We start from the raw sequence: 15,402 nt of genomic DNA, 5'->3' as shown, positions 1-15,402 counted from the left end.
AGACAGCGAGCCAGTGCATTATCAACAGTGCAAAGTCACAAAGTCTGCTGGGAAAAATCTACTAACATCTTCCGTTGCAATGATGAACTAGAGAGAATAATCGTGGAATCTAGAGAAATCATCTTCAATCCTGTTCATCTAAATAATAACTTGAGCTTCAACCCCCCCAGATAGTCATTCAGCTGTAATCATGTACTGGCGTTCACGTGATGCTGCAAGCACGCAATCTCCCAACAATACAACAAACGAAAGAACAGCTTTAAATATAACTACAACGTTTTCATGCTAATTATGTATAGAGATTCTCTATGTTGTTCATAGTCTTTTAACCTTCAGTGTTTAGTGTTTTTTCTTTTTTCTTTCTTTTATAATGTCACCTGATGAAGGCTGTTACAGGCCGAAACTAATCGTGTTTTTATATTAAAACCTTTTTACCTAAATTTCGGTTTTAGTCATTGAATTCTTTATATATATATATATATATATATATATATATATATATATATATATATATATATATATATATGCAAAATCGATAAATAGGCACCATATTAAATTTTTATATGATAAGATATACTTTTAATCTCATAATTTGCAGTCTTTCATCTGATGTGTGTTCTTAGGCTAGTTTGGCAATTTTGTAGTTGTGTTGAAGGACAAAATATTTTGTACCTTTTTTATGACATCTATTACTAAATAATATAAATATACCAAAGGTTAGTTATTTGTAAATGTTACTCTTTTTTTTTCTTTAATACTAAAAATGTAACATCACAAATAAGTGCTATATTAGGGAAAAAGAAAAATCCATTAATCCCATAAATGGAAGGTTTAGAAATTTTTGCATGTGGAATTCATATCAAGCAATAAAAATAATTAGCAAAGAAACTGGTACTAAATCGATAATAATTACTAATGAACTTCCGGTTTTTAACATTGGAAGATGAAAGCATAACATCGACGAAAAGAAATCTTTTAATAAAACATAATTTTCGATTAAATATTGAAAAAGGCCGCCGTAGCACTTCAACGACATACAAATCAATTCATTATGTTTATCGAGAATTTTAGATGTAATTCCAAAAGTTTACTTGATTTTCGTTTATTTTTAAAGAACCAAGTATAGCAAAATTGCTACTGTACGTTCTTGATTCTTTTTTTCTACCGAATTCCTATTTTTTTTCTTTCTTTTCCTTAGCGTAATATTGAAGTAACTGAACATGGCCATCTATGTACTAAAAAAAAGCTCTAATTTTGCCTCAAAAAGAAGGAAGCGGCCTATATTCTCCAACATAAAAAAACGCAACCCAACAGTGAACATTTAAAGGCAATGTTTATACTCACGAAAAGAGAACGAGAATGATTGATTTCAAAATTATATACAAAAGGTGTGTCAAATATGCTAACCTCAGGCCAAGTGTGAGTGTGAGTTCTAAATGCTACTTGTACTACTCAGTACTGTATATACTGTATATCATATATATATATGATAATATATATATATATATATATATATATATATATATTATCAAACGCAAGATATTTAGCGAACTTAAGCTGGAAGCACTGAAACCTCAAGCTGTAAAAGGAGACTACTGTACTGACCCTGAAGTGACCAAGAATATGAATGGCGCAGAACCAGATTCCAACGTGCAGATTGCTGAAAAATCTTGAAAATATACAAATAGTTGAAAGGAAGCTATCAGAGAAGGAATAAGAACTCGCAAGAAAAATTATCGAGCAAATGAACAGCAACCTGGAACGACTTAGGCTTCCAGTATTGAGACAAGCACCTCAACGAAAACTGAAGGAACTCCTACAAGACGCCAATAAAGCTGCAAGGGATATTCCTACTGGAACTATTGGACAAACGAATCAACTTATGTACTCAATAGCCTACGTCGTAACATCTGAATTAGGATATAAGATTAGTGAACCCAAAAGCAGTAAGGCTCAGGAACCAAAATGGAAGCATCGACTAGAGAATAAAATTCTAAAATTCAGAGCAGACGTGAGCAATTTGAAAAACCTTAAGGAAAAGAAGCTGAAAAACACGAAAATCTGAAATAACCTCATAAAGAGATATAATACCGGAACACCATCTATTGATGAAGTATTAGAGGAACTGAAACAAAAAATAGTTGTTGCGACTAAAATAAGAAGTACAGTGCACGCATTGAACAGTACAAGCAAAATTCGATGTTTTTCGCAAATCAGCACCAATTTTACAAGAAAATTGATTGCTGCAGGAATGATAATCTTAAAGAAAATATAAATATAAATACCAGAGACAAATAAAATACACTTACATTTTGGAAAAACCTATGGGACAAGCCTAAGAGGCACAATAACAAGGCAAAGTGGATTGAACAAATTACGAACGAATCTCAAGAACGAAAAATGGACCAATTGAAAATAACAACTGAAATGGTTCAAAAGCAAGCTAAAAAGATAAAAAATTGGTCAACACCCCGGAAGGATGCATTACATGGCTACTGGTTGAAATATTTCACAGACTTACACGAAAGACTTGCTAACCAATTTTATGATGTTTTAGAAGGACAAAGCAAAGAAGAGTGGCTCACAGCAAGGAAAACGTTTGTAATCATAAAGGATAAAGAAAAAAAGGCCCAAACCCAGAAAACTTCCGACCAATAACCGCCTGCCAACAACTTTTAAGCTACTCACAGGCATACTAGCTGATAAAATTTACAGCTATCTTAAAGCAAATTCTCTTTTCCCAATTGAACAAAAAGGTAACAGCAAAAATTCAAGAGGCACAAAAGACCAATTGCTGATTGATAAAATGATTCTGAAACACTGCAAACGCAGACAAACCAACCTTTATATGGCTTGGATAGATTATATAAAAGCGTTTGATTCGGTGCCTCATAGTTGGATTTTAAAATGCACAAAACTATTCAATATTAGCGAAAACGTACAAAACGTTTTGCAATCCAGCATGAAAAACTGGAAAACAACGTAGCTTCTGAATAGAGAAGAAATTAGAGAGATAAACATCAAAAGGGGTATCTTTCAAAGAGACTCATTATCTCCTCTATTGTTTATCTTGTCATTGATCACCTTAACCAGAATTTTAAATAAAATTGTTCATGGTTATCAAACTGCGCAAAAGAAGTGAAAAGATATCTCACCTTTCATACATGGACGATCTGAAGTTATACGAATCAGTGAATGAACTCGGATCATTGCTTAATACTGTCCACATATTCAATCAAGATATATCAATGGGTTTTGGCTTAGACAAATGTGCATTTGCTGGAATAACAAGAGAAAAGTTTGAAGATCTGAACGAAATCGAGCTGTTCAATGGTAAAATAATCAAGGCAATAAAATTTGAAGATAGCTACAAATATTTGGGAATTTTAGAAGCATCAGAAATTTTGCACAATAAGACCAAAGAAAGAACTAGAGCAGAATACATAAGACGACTAAGAAAACTCCTTACGTCAATGCTTAATGCTGGAAATTTGATAAAAACAATTAATACCTGGGCCATACCTGTTCTGATATATTCAGCAGGCATTGTTGAATGGACCTAGCTAGAGATGGAAGATTTAGACCGAAAAACTCGAAAATTACTGACAATGCACCATGCCCTCAATCCTCGCAGTGACATTGATAGGCTCTATCTCTCACAAAAGGAGGCAGAGGATTATTACAAGTAAAGCAAGTTCATTGAAGAAGAAGAAAAACGAAATTTGAATGATTATCTGCGGCAAACAACGGAAAAATTTCTAATTGAGGTAAGGAAGAGGGTTTATTTAAACCCATGGAGACAAACTTGGAATACAAAACCAACCAAGTAAACGTCAGAACTGAAAGATGGAAAAATAAGGCATTGCATGGAAGATACCTTCACAGCATATAGAACAGCGCTGACAGCATCTTGACCTGGCAATGGTTGAGAAATGGAGCACTAAAGAAAGAAACAGAATCGGTAATTTTTGCAGCACAAGAACAGGCCATTAAAACCAACGTTATGAATATAAAAAATTCAAAAATATAAAAAATTCAAGAAGACAGTAAATGCAGATTGTGCAAAGAAAGGTGTTGGATTCTAAATGAAGAGAAATGAAACTTGTTAATACTTCTTTCAGAATCCAACATAATCCTCCGTGTCAAAGGCAAGACTTGTAAATATTATTTATTGTTTACCTCTTGCTTATAGTGTGTTATTCATATAATTGCCTTGAATTTTGTTTATTATTATTTAATAATATAATCTTAAGTAATGTAATAGTTATAAAAAGGACTCTGTATAAAAATGTCATTCATTTTATTTAATTTATTCCTATAATAATATTGTAAGAAATTATATATATGTAAGTTTAATGTACCCTATGTGAACTATGATATTTTTTATTTAACATTACTGAAAGAGAAAGTAATTTTATGTAATTCTTCTGATTGGATTTAATTGGCTGTTGTCAAGGAAACGGAGTTAATTTTAGAAAGCGCGTGCGTGGAGCATGAGCTATGGTATTCGAAGGGAGATGGAGTTGATATGAGCCGAACTGGCTAGAACCGGATTTTGGCGGGAAGAATGAAGGTATTTTATTGGAAAGCGAAAGTAAACAGGGGAGAGTGGTAGGGTGGATCTTTACACCTTCTTCAGTATTTCTTGCCCAGGATAAATTGATATTATGTTCTCCTAGGGATCTTGAGACTGAGGTCTATTTGTCTTTATCTCGAAGGATAACTGGAGGGACCTTTTCTTTTCAATCAGATCTCCCAAGACAGAAAAGAAAAGGTCCCTCCAGTTATCCTGGAGGGACCTTTTCTTTTCGCAAAATCCTGGCGGAGTACCTCAAGGTTCTCTTCTGGACCCAATATTTTTCACAATTTACATGGCAGATATTCCTCTCAACCCAAAAACAACTACTACGGCTCTTTATGCCGACGACACCGCTATTCTAGCTAGATCGCTCAGCCCTCACCTAGCAATCACTAGACTCCAAGGAAGTATCAATGAGCTAGCAAACTGGTTTACCAACTGGAGAATTCAAGTAAACCCCCTCAAAAGCTCAGCCATGATGTTTTCAAGAAGAAAGATCGGCAACAAACAAGACATCCTGCTCTCTGTTCAAAAGATCCCATGGCATTCAGAGACCAAATATCTTATGGTATTGATGGATAAGAAACTCCTTTTCAACAAACACATCAATCTCATTTGCTCCAAATCTTCCAAAGTCATAGCTCAGCTCTACCCATTGATCAACCGCAAGAGCAAATTGAACCTACATAATAAATTGCTTCTTTACCGGATGGTAATATGTCCAGTCATCACCTACGCCTCACCAGCATGGAGTCACACTTCAAGATCAAACATTTCAAAATTACAGAGAATCCAAATCAAACGCCTTAAGATGATCCTGGATGCACCGTGGTTCATCAGAAATTCACAGATTCACCGAGAAACCGGCATTCCATACATCTCCTCCCTTCTTCGTGATCTTGCAGAAAAATTCTTCGTGAAGTCAAGTTCACATTCAAGCCCACTAATCGTGCAAGCTGTCAAATACAATGAGACTGATTACTACAAACACAAAAGACCGAAGGCTATTCTTCTCTCAACCGATCATAGCTAAAACTACTACCCTCAGAGGGCGAGCTTAATTGCTCACAAATCTCCCATTCCCAAATAACTCTCATTACAGATAAAGGGGAATATGAAAAGCACTTGTGCTTCACCCATCCTGTCAGTAACGTCAATGGTCGTCAATGGTCAAACAGGGGAGAAGCATTCAGGACAGCACGGAGATAAGTAACGGGTGTCAGTAAAGGGAATTTGGAAATGTCATAAATAAATTAAGAAGGGACAGGGAAATTAATAGGCAATTAGGAATATTTCTATGGAATTCTAAAATTACGTCGAATTCCAATTGTTTTGAGGAAGAATAGTGCAAAGCTGAAATTAATGCGTAGAAGAAAATAAGGAATAAGTAGATTACCTGAAACGAGTGCGTCAAGACGTGAAGATTCCTTTTGAATAGTGTTACTTCAAAGTGATAGTTAACTTCAGTTTTAAGTGTGCCTATAGTGAATCCAATGTGCAAAGGATGTAACCCGGTAAGAGCATTCCATTTTTTTTTATATTTCAGCGTGAAGAAATAAGAGTTAGCTCCGCCCGATATATCTTAACATTAACTGTGGCGTTCTACTAAAATTAGCAGGAGTATGGAGCTTTAAAGTGTTTCCCCCTTGAAGTGATAACTGCCTCATAATTGAATTAAGTGTTTGTTGACTAAGAGAGAATTAGAGAATTCTACTTTAAGAATATTTACTGTAAGATTCTGTAACATTGAAACTGTGTGAACCAATTTTAATTATTCAGAAGAATGTAAAATTGACAGCTGGATGTCTGATGCCTAATAAGTTGATTTGCATTATCTTGTTTTCAAAGTTATACTTAATGTACATGTTATGTAACCCTGCATTAAATGTTTTGTTTTATTGATTCCAATTTGGTGTTTACCTGATTCTCTTTCATTGCACCACTCATAAAGTTTATCGGACGTAGCGGAAGCCTTAAATGATAATATTAACCTCGGCCTGTAGAAAAGTGAGATTGCTAAAGTTAGTTGATGATTGATTCCACTATATTATATAGACTAATCTGAATATAGGGTGGCGTAGGATAATATAAATTCCTCTATATTTGGATTAGTAATCAACCCACAATTAATTAAGATAATATAAAACAGATAATTTAAATAAGGACTACGTTCTAACAAGATGGCGGATTCAGAGCCAGGATGTATGATCCAACAAAAGGAAGAAACGGTAGACCACATTATAAGTGGATGTAGCAAAATCGCACAAATTGAGTACCGTAAAAGACATGATAACGTAGCCAAGATAATTCACTGGCATTTATGTACAAAGTATGGGTTTAAAGGGTCTAAAGACTATTGGAAGCATAAAGTCCACCAGAAAGTGGTTGAGAATGAAAAAGCTAAAATACGCTGGGATTTCAAAATCCAGACTGACGAAAGCTTGGAATGTAATATACCCGATATAACAGTAGTTGAAAAAAAAGTGAAAACAAGGGTGTTAAGTTTATCGAAATATTAGCACCAGGAGATAGTCGGATTGATGACAGAGAAAATGAAAAAATTACAGTGTATCGCGAGTTGCAAGTCCAAGTTGAACGAATCTGGCAAAAGAAAACGAAAGTTGTTCCGATAATAATAATAGGTGCTTAAGGCGCCATCCCTGAAATATTGAAAAAACATCTAGAAGCACTCGAGTTAGATGGATTAAAAATTGGGCAGCTGCAAAAGGCCGCTTTGTTCGGCACAGCTTTCATTTTCAGAAAGTATTTCCACAACTCATAGGCCCTTGGGTAGGGCCCGAATTAGTGGAATATAACCAGCCTTTTACTTAAGACTGAGGAAGCAAATCAAGCTTTGATGAATATTATATATATATATATATATGTGTGTGTGTGTGTGTGTGTTTTATTTATTTTTTTTTCAGCAAAATGTTCCAAAAATTTCATTATTTCAAATTTCTTCCTTCATCACATAGCAGGAGCCGATTGGACTGAGTCGGTCACTTTGAGGCCAACCCTAATTGTTTCTCGGTAGCATACCAATTCTTGTATATAATTTCAGACCTCCCATTCAGAGCCTTTTGACTCTATGGAGGTTTTAATAATAATAATAATAATTTTTTTTATCAGTACAAGCTAGTCGCCACGCTTACCAAAATGGTCGCCATGAAATACTACCCTTCAGTACTCAGCCCTGTTTTTTTTTTTTTGTTTGTTCCACTTCAAATAGCAAATTATTGTGTATTTAATGTGAGTTTAATTTGATTCACGACAATCTTCATTAAAGTTTTTTTTAATTTGTCATCAGGGTCATCAATGTAGGCTTTCAGATCCTTATCTGCGACTTGATGATTATAAAAACGGGGTATTAGCAATCTAAATGCTCATTATATGGTCTTTAGCATACATACATACATACAGGGGAATCATGTTACAAAACAGTTGTAATATCTTTCGATTGGGTGTACATGCTAATTCGAACCTCTTCCAAATTTAAATACATTCATTAAAAATCCATACGAAAAAAAAATAGTGGAGTAAGGTTCAGACTTCTTGGTGAATCTAGCTCATCCGTAACGTGTTAAACAGAAGACGTGTAACCTTTGGTTCAAAAGATTGAATTTGAACCATAAGGGTCCTGGGGAACAATTTTAGAAACTTTTTTTTTTTTTTCACAACACCGACAACTAGGCTTGAGCTAAACAACCGCCCATCCCCGCAAAACCAATACTTCTTTTACTAATCTAAACAATCAACGACCCAATCCCAAATTTTGTATGATTATAATAATATTTATTAAAGAAAATGAAATTAAGTAAATAAACTACTTAATAAAAATAATATCAGTTTTATTAATAATCATCTATTGTTCTGTTGCTCCCTCGAGTAACTTTGCACTCTAAGACAAGCACTTCGTCTCATTTAACCATCGTATCAGGGATATCAACTGAGCATAACTATTCAAATGATTGAATCCTTCTTCTGTCCATAACCATTTATACATTTTCTTTGCACCAGGAATTGGCTATTCCATGAACCGTTGGTAATACTGAAGAGGACGGATATCGTCTTGCGGCAGCAACTCAAGTATCTCCTTAATTTTACAGAAAGTAGTTGACAGGCATGCTGGTTTCTGAAGAAAGCTTCTTTACACACTTTTTGTAATTTTGCACAATCCACGAAGTATTCTTCGATAGCCACTTACTGTCTTTTCTTTATTAAGCATCTGTGTCTTTCCACAGATGCTTATCAATGCTTATTTCTCCTCAAATTCTTTTCTGATGGCTTCATAATTTTCTTTTCTGATGTAATTTTCCAAAATGAATATATTTCGCTAAAGAATGAGGAATGTCATGGGAAAATTCAGGTAATACCAGAACCACCTTGCTTACTGGAGACCTTGAGAATGCATGATGCTTGACCTCTAAAGCAAAATTCCCGGATTATCTAACCTTTGACCTAGTCACGACATTAAAATATCTTCCAGGAAGTAGGTTGGTGCATGATGTTCTTAAGTTGCAGTTTTTTTTTATTTGACTATCAAAAGTATTTAAATTTTGGAATAATTCTTAATATTACAAAATTTTGCACATCAGATTCATTATAATTTGTTTGTTTTTGAGGACTGTTATTGTTAGTGCATTAAAATTATACTGGTAGACACCATGACTTTAAGGCCAATGCAGTGTTGTCTGTCAGCTGCATGCGATCATCTGGCTGATTGATTGTCTTGAAGTGAGGGAGAAAATATCCAAGTTTCGATGGAAAAAATCTCAACAATCTTCGTATACATACCGGCCACTAAATTAGAAACCTTTATGCAGATGCATGTAAACGTCCCTTACGCAGCGTATATGCAAAATACTTGGTCACGTGCGTCATCACGTGTTCTAGGCAACTATTTAAGAATGCTGTGTTCAGTAATCGTCAATGGTGTCGATCACAATAGGAAAAACAAAAGAACTTTCGAGTTTCAATAAAAGGCTTATTGTGGGTGTCCGTCTGGCTGGAGTCAGGATTTTGAAAACAACAGAGCTGACTGGTTTCTCAGACGGTGAGATATTCCAGATGGTTAATCAGTAGAAAAATAACCCACATTGTTTGCCTAAGAGGCGTAACTGTAATTCTAAGATATGCAGGAACGAGATCGTCGTCGTCTGAGAAGGCTTGTAAGAACAAACAGAACTTCCTGTATACAATTGATTGAAGCATTTGACGAAGGCTATTGTCGATCCATATCTCACCGAACTATGCATAGAGAATTGAAGCCTCTATAAGTTTTTTGCTTCCTAAACGGGATTCGAACCTAGATATTTCCAACCAAAAAGTGTATCGATAGCGAATGAGCTAATGGAGATCTCTGTTTCTGAAGACATTAAAGAAGTTGAATCGGGATGAAGTTGGCAATGTATAATCCAACGTTTGAAGTCCGATATTTGGTTTGGTTTAGTTTAACTGGAATTATGGCCAGTGTATTATGTTTCTTAATGGTGTATGCAAGGGCAGCTCATGCATAGGCACTGCAGCACCGCCAATTTTTCTCGATATATAAATATATTTATTAATTTATTTATATTTGCTTCTAATATTTAATTTTATCATCAACAATCCTATACAATTCTCTTATTTTGTATAAAAAATAATAAAAATCCATCTTGTAGCAATCAGGAGGGCGAAGGACGCTAGCACCCACTGTTTACCACAGTGTCATATTGCTGGTATTTGCTAGCATATGCACGTCATATTGAGATGCGAGCTATTAGCGAATGCGGCACTGTCCGTCGCGCAGTTCCACTGTTGTTTGTATGCAGTTTGCGCCAGTAGTAGAGTGTTCGTAGTGCTTATCGTGTTTACTCCGTCTCCTTAAATATTTGGACATCACAATTAAAGGATTTAATTGTAATGTCCAGAAATTGTAAATCCATTCCTTTAATTACAGTTAAAGGAATGGATTTTATTTTTAAGTAATTTTGAATTATACTGAACTGTATAATTTTATCGATAACAAACAATATTTTTATGTTTAATTTTTACCATAATTTTGATATTTTATCCAAACACGTATACACTGTACTTACAGTGTGTATGTATATTTCGAAAGTTGCAGCATCCCCACGCTTTCAAGCCACGAGCCGCCACTGGGTGTATGTGTGTGTTTTCTGGACAATTGTCCTACTTTGGCAGGATAAAAAACTCGGGTTCCTGGGAGGAGAAACCTTACTGTCTCTGTATGAAACTAGCTGACCTATCTTCAGAAGAAAAGGCCTAATAAAGGTATGTCGCATTCTAGATGGTATTCGATTGAAACGTAGATCTTTCCATTCTAGGACAAACGTTGGCATCCTTACGACTGCGCTACGGAGACGCTTTCAGTTGACCGAAGTAGTGATACATGTGCCGAATCCCGATACCATATAGGGTGAGGTATGATAAAGGAAGAAAATAGTCTCTAATGATACTTCTTTTTTTTTTTTCTTCTTTTCTTAGGCGTTGAATGGTGCTAACCAATAAAAAATGAAGTCATTACTTTAACGTTTACGGGAAAAAATCAATGAATATATAAAAATAAATAAATTCTTGAGCTCCACTTCTTGTGTATGGTCATAAGAAAACCGCAATATTTTATTTAAATAACAGGATATCGATGGTTAATAAACGTTTGCAGAAAGATGCGTAACATACGACAGTAGTTTGCGACGACACATCTTACACATTAGCAATAAGTGCAACAGAAAACTGCAACGTCCATTTAATAGAAAGTTTCGCAATAAAAGAAAACCCTAAGGGAAGCTATCTGTTATTACTTTTTTGGCACTTAGGGGGCGAAAGAAGGATCGTCTGGGGGCCTACATGCAGGTTCGTCGGTGGTGTTTTACGGGGAGTTCTTTATAGTTACTGCGCTAAGGCCTTGGTTACGTATTCACTGGATACTTGGGTCAAGGTTATCAAACAAGAGTGATTAAGGATATTTGGAGAGAGTGTGAAAGAGAAAGAGAGAGAGAAAAAAAAAACAGACAGAGCGCGCGCTCACAGACAGACAGACAACAAGAAAAGACAAAGACAAGGATCAAAAAACAAAAACAAAAAAAACAGAGATGAACAAAAATAAATGAAATTAAGAACCGCCTTCGAATACTCTTCAATAGGAAGGTGAATATGCTTGAAAACGCTTTGGAGGGGGGGGGGGGGATACTGAACACCAAAATAAAATATGTATAAAGAATTACAAATAATATAAGAAGTCTATTTTGTTTTAAATTTCGGGCTAAAACACTGCCACCCTTCCTTTTGTGGGAAGAAAAGGGAGGATTTATTAGTTATTTATTTCTTTTAAAAATTCGTTTTGGGGATTTCCAGATATATTGATAATATCGTAAACATGTTAGTGTCAAAATCTCTCTCTTTTTTTTCTTTCTTTCTTGAGTCGCATTCGATTGTACCCACGATTTCCTTTGTTTCAATTCAGAGAAGCCACGTTACCTAACAACATACCAAATATGCAGAGTTTTAAATAACATACATTGGGTGCAAAATTTTAAAAAATGCTCTTGGAATAATATTAGTGAGTACTTATTCTCTCTGGATTTACCCTTATCCTCTGTGAGAAACTTTTATTATGGAAGTTTTTGCCGACCTTCACCCTTGCGAAACTGTGTCAATTGTCGTTTAGGTCAAGGCTGATTTGGATCTTTATCTCTGACTGGGTGTTTTCCTCTCTCACTCTTTTTCCCTATTTCTGTCTATATATCTAGCTGTGTGTGTGTGTGTGTGTGTGTGTGTGTGTGTGTGTGTGTGTGTGTGTGTGTGTGTGTGTGTGTGTGTGTGTGTGTGTGTGTGTGTGTGTGTGTGAAGTTCCTCGAGACTGCAGCGAACACCTGGTTAAAATGCACGTACCTAGAATGAAGGTAGGACTCAAGGATTCTCAGAATTATTCCGAAATATGCTCACGTCATTTACAAGTGTAAGAAGAGGAAAATATTTTGCAGACGGTTTGGAAATGACAAAATCATTAGCAGGAACTATTCAAGAGTTGAGGATATGGGAATAATAATCAAAAAGACAAAACAGAAATTAATAACTTCGTTCTATTTCTACAACGAAGTTATTAATTTCTCTTTTGTTTGGAAACTCTAATAAAGGTTCTTCACGTCCTAGACTGGGTTCGAACCCAGGTCTGACCAACAAAAGAGTTCCGTCGAAACCGACGAAGCCTTTTCATTATTTCACATGTAAGTTGAAAGAACGAAGAACTCACTAACAGTTTGAACAATGCTTAATTAAAGTTTGGGTGAGGGCTCTTCTGATTGATTATTATCATCATTCAGAACTCATTTGTTCATCACGAATTTCTTCACGAAAGGACTATCGTCAGCGTCTGGACGTACACAAGTATAATAGGTTGTCTAAGATTATGGCTTCCAAATTTTTAATGTGGTACCTACGCCTCCCCTATCTTAAAAACTTAGAAAATATTTTTGAAAATAACGAAACAGTTCGATTCGATTTAATTCCATTTTCATGAAATTTCATTTCGTTCTTTCATTTGATTTTAGAAAGAATAATATTCTGCAGTGGAAAATATTCTTAACAGTAAACATAGATAAGATTTTCCTCCCTAATAGTTAAGAACCTTCCGAAGAATTTGAATTTTATTTAAAAAAAAGATAATCGACAGTGTTAGTAACACAATCCAGAATTACTTTAAACTCTAACAGTGCAACAGCATGTAAAGATCAAAAAAGTGTGTTTAGATCGTAACATACACTGCGTTTAAAAATTATAAATGCTCCATGTGGATCTTGTGAGGTAATTCATCACGGCAAAATATAGTTGTTGCCATTACAGCCTCACCCGACGACTTGAAGAAACTTCCAATAGGATCGGATAAGCAGGCTCAATATTACCCTCACGTCGTTTGCAATTTCCTTCTTCTTTTTAATTCAAAATAATATAAAAGAAATCGGACACTTCCAAACGAAGGCCGAGTCACCTGAGTAAGTGAAGACAGTAAGGCTGCGAAACCAGATAGGAGAGGGAGGGGGGGGGCAATCAGAGATTGTTCTTTTCTGTTTTACGCATGCATGTAACCGCATCGTATCTTTCATAACCAGATCTGACGGGATAGATTGGATAATCCTTATTCTTGTAGTCTCCTATGTTTGTATATAACTTGTGTCCTGTTGAGGCAAGACAAACCAGAGTTTCTGGGAGGTGACACCCTTCTATATCCATATGAAAACCATCTAACTCACCTTCCATTCAAAAGTCCTGAACAAGGTTCTTCGCGTCCTAGACAGGATTCGAATCCAGGTCATCGTTGAAACTGACTGATCTGCAAAGGCTCACAATCATCAATAAGATGATTGATGATTGTGAGCAAATATCTAATTTAGCACTTTTATTTCAAGCCATCTTAGGCTTACAGTAAACACGATGGAAGACGAAAATTGTATACCACTAAACTTGTATATCACATATTTTATAAATAAAACCTAATATAAAGAGAATTTCACTGGAATAAATAACTTTAAAAAAATTTTGCTGAAGGTATAAAGGAACAGAAATTAAATAAGAAAGAAACGAAAGTTAATGTATGTAATTTAGTTATTTCGTTCTGATTACAAAAGAGAGATCAATTAATGAAGCCTCCTGAAACAGCGTTTTGCTTACATTCTTTATATAGAATGAACATTCTTTGCATGGAAGAAACCCAATCCATTTTTTCGGGCAAAGGAGTGGATTCCATGGATGAGAAAGCAATACAGTTGGCTGCCATTTGCTTTACTGCCATCACTTTTTAATAATTAATGATACTGTTGTTGCCGCTGTTTTTGTATGGCACGAATTTCAGCGGTAAACTTACATTCGAAGCAGTTAAAAACAAACAAACGAATCCTTGCAAATAAAAAAAAAATTAATAATTTATTAATTTATTTCCATGACGTTTTACTCATTAAAATCGCATTTATGGATCGTTTTATGTAGAAAAAAAAATCTGATTTACTAGTGCTTTATAGCAGAGTAAAGGCCTTCTTAATTACCTTTAAATACGTGTCAGCCATTCTATCTGTTGCTCTGTTAATGTTAATGTCGATAATTAATTTCTAATATTATGTTTATTTATAGAAGCGATAAAACAATAGGTTAACAAGCAAACAAAATTTAGATCATTAATTTATTTTTATAGCAGACTGCTTGAACACTGAATAATATCAAAAATACTATAACAACAAAACGGAAACTATTAATCCACCTACCGGATAATCAACAAACCAACGTCATTTCCACAAGTATATGTATTCCCTACTGAAAACCTTTCTTTTCAATATATTTTAGTCAAAATATGCTCTCAATACTGAGTCAGTTTCTAGCTCATTGGAAGCGAGCTATACGAGAGAAAAACACTGAATAAACATCTCCAACATTCTCAATAACAAGGTCAGTTTGAAGGTGAAATTGCTAATCCTGTGTGTGAGCGCGCTCTTTTTCTCTGCTTTGTGAAGTACTGTTTATCTGGTATTCAGCTTGCTGGATAATTGTTGAACTAAAGAGACTTCGTCTCTATGACAACTAGTAACCGAAGCAACAAGACAGCTCTTGAAAAGCGACTGCTTTTCAAGGTTGCAATCATGTTTCTGTTCTAACTAACGTCAGACGAACTAGCGTATTAGGAAAGAGTTCTGATCAACAGCGATGCGATGTGTACACGTTAAAAACAAATGTCATATACACTTCGAGTTTTCCAGGTTCACTACGTGGCGTTAGAAGTTTTATTATCCTGCCTTGAAGATTCAAAACACTATTAAGAATTTAGGTTTAGTATG

General features: G+C 35.0%; 1 protein-coding gene across 4 annotated transcripts in view; it reads right to left on the bottom strand.

Annotated features, from left to right (window-relative positions):
- Positions 1–15,167, bottom strand: part of rdx (BTB/POZ and MATH domain-containing protein rdx) — a 288,756-nt gene extending 273,589 nt beyond the window's left edge. For all 4 annotated transcript variants that reach the window (XM_090412684.1, XM_090412689.1, XM_090412686.1 and 1 more), the window contains exon 1: positions 14,836–15,167. The gene's annotated coding sequence lies outside the window, so the exon portion shown is untranslated. The remainder of the gene's footprint in view (positions 1–14,835) is intronic.
- Between the last annotated feature and the right edge of the window lie 235 nt (positions 15,168–15,402).

Source organism: Typopeltis vanoorti, chromosome 23 (assembly GCF_054136105.1).
Source record: "Typopeltis vanoorti isolate ZY-2024b chromosome 23, IOZ_Tvanoo_1.0, whole genome shotgun sequence".
Lineage (NCBI taxonomy): Eukaryota > Metazoa > Arthropoda > Arachnida > Uropygi > Thelyphonidae > Typopeltis > Typopeltis vanoorti.
The sequence above is the reverse complement of the archived record's forward strand: the minus strand, read 5'-3'. Positions and strand labels throughout refer to the sequence as shown.